This window comes from Carex rostrata, chromosome 29 (genome assembly GCF_964058835.1).
Source record: "Carex rostrata chromosome 29, lpCarRost1.2, whole genome shotgun sequence".
In the NCBI taxonomy this organism is placed as follows: Eukaryota; Viridiplantae; Streptophyta; class Magnoliopsida; order Poales; family Cyperaceae; genus Carex; species Carex rostrata.
Window position 1 is genome coordinate 5,542,582 of NC_135946.1, and position 7,053 is coordinate 5,549,634.

At 27.6% G+C, this 7,053-nt stretch overlaps 1 long non-coding RNA gene across 1 annotated transcript; it reads left to right on the top strand.

Moving 5' to 3' along the window:
• The first annotated feature begins 4,838 nt into the window (after positions 1 to 4,838).
• Positions 4,839 to 6,684, top strand: LOC144546442 (uncharacterized). The gene is made up of 2 exons (XR_013508783.1): positions 4,839 to 5,360; positions 6,079 to 6,684. It is a non-coding gene; the product is annotated as an uncharacterized LOC144546442 (long non-coding RNA).
• The last annotated feature ends 369 nt before the right edge of the window (positions 6,685 to 7,053 follow it).

A 7,053-nucleotide genomic window follows, 5' to 3' on the forward strand; every position in this document is an offset into this window, starting at 1 on the left:
TAAAATTAGTTTATTGTTCAACTAGCAATTTCTTTTTATTAATTACAATTTGTTTTATAATATGTTTTTTCTTTATTGACGAATCTCTGTCGTGGGAGGCAAGATCAACAATTCCCTATCCAGATCACGTGCTCCCTGTTTTATTCCGTGTAGTTTGCACAAAATTACACAAAACAGGACACAGATTTTAGGTAAATTGCAATTTTTGCCACTTTACACACTAGTTATTGTTAGTCAATTTCAGTGTTGTAAAAAATGTCCATTTAGTTCGATTAATCGTCCAATTAGTCATTAGCGGTGATTAAACTGTCACAGATTTTTTCAAATAATGAACTGATTATTTCCAATTATTCTTAGTTATTTTCGAATAATAGCTTGGCGGTACCATGTCTGTCCGTCGAGTGCATACCGTTATTTACAACACTAGTCAATTTTACACTGGAGTTTGTTATTTACGTCTCTCTTCGTTCTAATGGGAAAAATCTACCCATCTATATTCTGCTGAGATTAATTTCCTCCTATAAAATAAATGTCGTTTACCGTTTTCTCTAATGTTTTGTTAGAAAACGAAAGGAATAATAAAAAAAATGCATATTTTTTCTCTTACACAAATTTATTAACAAAATATGACTGACTCATCAGATATCAGATTTTTTTTTTCTCAATAAAAGTAAATTTATAAAACTCAAGATTGCCCAATTATTCCACACTTGATTTCTGCTCCAAACTGTTGAAGTAATTTTATATCAAATTATCCGGTTCTAACATTCATTCCTCGACACTAAATTTTTGCTTAGTCTACCATAAATAAAGAAGTAATTAATTTTCAGCATTTGCTAATTTGGAACTTGATAGATTTTAAAATATCTTTCACTTCAGTGCTAATTTGGTCTTGTTGGTGCGGGCATCTCCCATATAAGTTGGTATTGATTTTGACCTTGATTTTGTTGAATTTGGATAATTAATAATATGACTTAATGGTTAATGTTGGCTAAAGATTTAATATGATAACAGGCGCTGAAGAGCACGGCCAAGGAAGTTAGCGAATTATTAAGGATGCGCTGAAGATGTGTGTGTGTATATATATAGAGGATATTAGTTTGTTTTGTAGTTTTAGAGTTTAAAAAGTCATTCTGAAATACTTAATATGTTTTTCATATCAAAATTTGTTTGGCGACTAAATTTTACTCTCTTTTTTTTCGAGAATTTTGAAAGATAACTATTTTAATAAAAAAAATAATGAATAAAAAAAATTCAAAAAAAGTGATTTTAGCCGGAATTCCTAAAATTGAAGTTCAATTTGTCCAAACTTTTGAGCAAAGCATAAAAAGAAGAGAAAGAAAAAGACAAGGAATCTGATTACTTAGAGCAAAGCATAAAGAAAAAGAGAGAGAGAGAGTACAAGTGAATGCAACTCAGAGCAAAGCATGTAAGTTTCAGAGGTCCGCATCAGTGTCAGCTCTTTTCTGTTTGGTATGAAGCAATGAGGAATTGAAAGCTTCAGTCTACAAAAATATAAAAATAAAATAAAACATAAAAAAAAACTTTAATGGAATAAAGTTCGTAAGCAATTTAATAAGGATTTTTTTTTAATAGTGTTTTATTAAGTTTGTAGAATTGAACCAATAGCTTAGGTTTGTAATTTAGTATTATATTTAAGTGGTGCTTCCGGTTTCTACTAGAATTGAATAACATCCTTACAATTAAAACTTCCTTCTGTGTACCCAGCTGAGATCGATATTGAAATTACTAATTAACATGGAACATCTGTATTAGCTATATTTCGATGGGAAAATATAGGTTCTTTGAATTATATTATTTTGATAGTTCAATAGTGATTCATATATATTATAGTTAATATATTGGTGTCAATCTCTTTTATAAGGAGTTAATTAATTTTAATTATTTGAAATATTTTTTTTATTTTAGATTTCTATTTTCTGGATGAAACAGATACATATATAGACCTAATGATATGTAAATAATATTTCATGGACCAAATTTTCTATACAAAAATAATACAAAAAGTTGCCTGAATTTTCTATTGGTTTTGACTATTCAAATATAAATAGATGGTTTATTCTTTTCGACGATAATAATAATAATAAAACTATATAATATGGATGCACTAAAATATCGACTATTTTGTGCTTCATTTTATTGAGTATTTTATGGAGTTGTTTAGTGCGTATTTTTACCATAAAATGGAGAAAATATGAAAATTACAACTAATAGTTCATAATTAAAGTCCTATTTTGCCATAAAATAAATGGAGAAATAAATATGAAAAGAAAACTGGAAGATAACAAGGACAAATACTCACAAAACAACAAGCATATGAAAAGTAGATTGAAAAGTTGATTTTCTTTTCTCTCTTGTAAATTTGAAGATTTAATTATTCTAAAGAAAGAACATAATAGCAAGACAAGGAAATGCTTTTGCTTTTCGTAAAGAAGAAGTGGTGAAATGCTTTTGATTTTCGTAATGTGGACACCCATATGTTTTATTCTTTACTTTCTCTTTCCTCTTTGATAATATGGAAATTCATTGGTTAAGTGACTAGCTAACCATTGATACTTTCTACAAACATCGTTTTCTTTGCTTGCCAGGGCATAAAAAGTTGTTGTACATTAATAATTCTTGTAGTAAAAATTTATTGTAGATGTAAGATTTCTTAAAATAGCATGTAAATTTGAGATTGTATATATGAAGTAATGGGTTTTTTTTTTTTTTTTTTTTTTCTTTGAAGTTTAGTGGGAAAGACTCACTAAAATATATATTGATAAAAAAGTTATTAACATAGAGCCCAACAACTCACGGTGGTCGTCATGTACATTTATTAAACACCTACTCCTCTATTTTGCTATTTTGGTTGTCCATATCATCCATTTTAAAATAATTGACAAGTGGCAAGGAACATGCATATATGGAGGAGTAGGTGTGTTTCGTTTTTTATAAGATATCTCAATTCTTATATTATGCACGTAGATGTTCTGATCTGCCAACAGCTATGATTGAAAGGTAAAATTTTTGATTTAATATCAGCCTCTAATCAAATAATGTCTTTTTTTTATTTAAATACATTTTTTTTACAAGTAGAAGTCTAAATTTAGTTAGAAACATACTTGCCGCCCATACTTATCAATTCTTATATTATGCACGTAGATGTTCTGATCCACTAACACCTATGATTGAAAGATAAAATTTTCGATTTAATATCAGCCCTCTAATCAAATAATATGTCTTCTTTTGATTAAATGCATCTTTTTTACTAGTAGAAATCTAAATTTAGTTAGAAACATACTCGCCACACATACTACCACACAATATGTTACAATTAAAATTGAATAGAGAACAAAATTGAAGAGAAAATCCATTTATTTATTTTCTTATTTCTCCTCTCTAGCTATCTCTCATTCCTTATTTTCTTATTTAAGAATTATGATAGATAATCAATTTATTTTTAAGAATATCAAATGCTAACATCTTTTAAAAAAAAAATTATGAGCATTTGATATCTTATCAAATTATTTGATATCTCCAAATTTAGTACTACTCAATTTAAGTTAAGTGAATCTTTTTACAATTTTACTCTTTCAATTTTGATAAGATAAAATATTATTTTTTATTAGTATATTAGGTTCATATTTAATATCAGTTGTTAATTATATGGAGAATATATATTGAGGAGGTATTTTAGTAACATTAACTATAGTTGGTGCCGCAAAATAGAGCAATTAATTTATTAATACAAATTCACTTTCACAAAATATTTTTTTGTCCTTTTGGCTTTTGCCTATGGGATGTATATATTTCTACAAATTATTTATCTTTTTCTTATCAAATTCCTTTACATCAAAGTTTGAAATTCAAATTGTAAATAAATTTTTTAATCGTCTTCATTTTATAATATGTTTTCGTTGCAATGTATAGGTACGATCCTAGTAATTTATTACAAGTTGCTTTATTTTATTTTATTGGTGACTTTCTAGGATGATTCATATATTATAAATATTTGTCCTGAAATTTTAATCATAGAAATATAACGTAATTGTAATTTGAAACTGCAAAATTTACAAAAAATTGACACAAAATTAATTGATTTTATATTTTAATCAGGACAGATGAATAGTGCCCTGTTTTTCAAGTAGAAACTTATTGGTGGCATGATGATCTATTCAGGCGAGCCAACGTGTTCCCCTTTTTTATTGTTGCTTTCAAAAAATAAAAGTGTTTATATTTTAATTGGGATCAATTTATTCGGTTAGGTAAAGTAAAAATCGAATGAAGCGATCATAAATAACACCTAAAAACGAACCAAATTGAATGTTAAAATTTACAACATGTTGATTTCAATGATTATCCGAACATGTTTATTAATATCCAACATTAATTAAAAATTAATAATAATGCCCAAACCCGCCATTAAATGGCCGGTCCTAATATATATATATATATATATTAGACACTATAAAGAGCAAGATAATGAAATCTAAGATTAAAATTTCATTTTTTATAAATATTTATTAGATTACTTATTTGGAGGTATAATTAGCATAATGGTACTAATATACACTAAATTATTTGAAATTATGTTCAATTGCACTATAATTAGCATATTTCCCCTTTTTTAGTATAATTTTTGCGTATTTACTATATTTTAGCGTAGTTTATCATAATTAGTAATTTAATGTAATTTAGTATAATTTTGCTTATTATACATTAAAATAAGTAATCTAACAAATATTTAAAAAGGTTGAATTTTTAATCTTAGTATAATTTAACATCATTTAATAGCAGGTTAAAAAAAGGTTGGACTGGCTATCAAGCCGATTTGGACATTTTTAAAAATACTCAAAAAACGTGAACATTATTATTAATTTGTAATTAATGTTGAATATTAATAAAAATATCGGATGATTATTGAACTTTGCAATTCAGAGATATAACACCCCTGTAATTTTATTAAATTTTTCTAAATTTATTTTGGACCTTTTTGTAATATTGGATATTTTAAAGGTTTAAATATAAAGATTAAAAAAAAAGAAAAAAAAAAGAAAGAAAAAAGGTGGCATTCTTTCCACGTGGCCTCCATGCATTCATCTCCTTAATTAACACCCTTTATTCCTTTAATTTGTTCTCGTCTTCATCCGTGAAGAAAGAAAAAAAGAAGAAGAGAGAAAACAGAGAGAATGAAAACGAAAAAAAAAAGAGAAAAAGGAAAAGAAAAATTGAAAGGAGAAGAGAAAAATAAATAAAAGAAATATTTTGATATCGATTATATATCCGATTGGAATTCTGATTGTACGTCGCGATAATTGTCGAATTCGAATTGGAGTTTCTGAATTGACCGCTATAAGGTAATCATAGTTCTATATAATATGTGTTTTCAATTTGTTTGGTTTAAATTGGATATTGAATTGGGTAATCGGTTTATGATAGTATATTTAACTGGAATATGGGGTCTAGATACTAAAATTGTTTTTAATGGACTGGAATACTGGGAATCGCCTGTTTCAGGGATTCCAACAGGAATGAAAGTGTTGTTATTGAAAATATAGACCCAATTGATATTATCGATTAAATATGCATACATAATTTGATTATGTCAGAAGGACTAAATTGAAAAAATGGTTGTTTATAGTTTCGATTTAAGGTTGAATTAAGTGAAATTGAATTGTATGCATGATCTTAGGCAGAGCACAAATATTTTTAGCATAGTCTCTTGGAATTTTGAATTGAGAAAAATAGTAGATAATTGAAGTAATAGTCTTGGTCTTCGTACTTAGTTTAGAAAATTAGACTTTATATAAAGGTAAATTATGTGACTTAATCTAAATTAGGCTATATCTGAAAAATAAAGGAAAATAAATTTGACCGTACTGTTCGATTGGGACAGAGGTGAACTGTTGATCTGAAATTGAATTTAAATAACTAATGGGCATTTAAAATGGGTTGGGATGGTTTATAAAATATCTAATTACATTTATAAGAATTTAACTGATATTACAGGTTATCGTATGATATCGAAAATAAATATAAGTATTGATTAGAATGTGTATATTACTATTAACATAGGCATAATTACGAGAAAGACTGATAAGACAAAATGATCAGGAAGAACAGACTGCTAGCGACCTCATCTATTGCCCTACAATATCAGGTGCGAGGTTATTGGATTAGTCTGAGATTCATAACTAGGAATTAAATCGTAACTCGCTGTGCATTTTGAATATTTGATTGACTGCATTGATTGAACTGTTGCATCATATGCATAGCCCAATACAACTGAAACTGAATTACAGGTAAGTCTGTTGACTGTTATGTTGATATTATTTATCGATTGGTTGATTCTTATTGCAAATGATTGATTGAGACCACAGTGATTGAATTGAATGAATATTGAATACTGAAATCCTTGAACCTCCATATAGTGGAGAAAAATGATTATTATACGTAAAGTCTAGCTAGCTACTAGACTTTACTCTAGGACCTTTATGCGCATATGGTGAATGGCCCCAACTGAATCCAGTACCGGTTGGATAGGGGATATTAAATAAATGTGAATTGTGACTGTAAGACTAATGAACTGTGGTAACTGTCTTATCATTGATTTTCTTTCCGATAATGACAGTATTGTAATATTGTTTCCGTATTGGTTCTGTTAACAATATGTCAGAATAGTTAGAATGGTATAAGCCCTGACACGACAAATACATGTATGATATCTTTCAGTGCTACCAGACTAGATATTGTAAAGTTAAGAAACCTTACGTTACCAGACTTAACGGTTCTAAAGATTAGGTTCCAAACATTACCTGACTTTATGGTTTAAAAGATTTTGACCCAAACCATTTATTTTGATAAGATTCTTAGAGTTCTGATTTAATTATGAAATATTTGTTATTCAATTGGATATTGTTATTGAGCATTTGCATTCATCATTATGAAATAAACTTGTTGTTTCTCGTGCGGTGATTTCATTCTGAATGTGGATTTCCTTCGAATCCAATAATCTGAGTGGCAATCAGCACTGAGAAATAATTTATTATT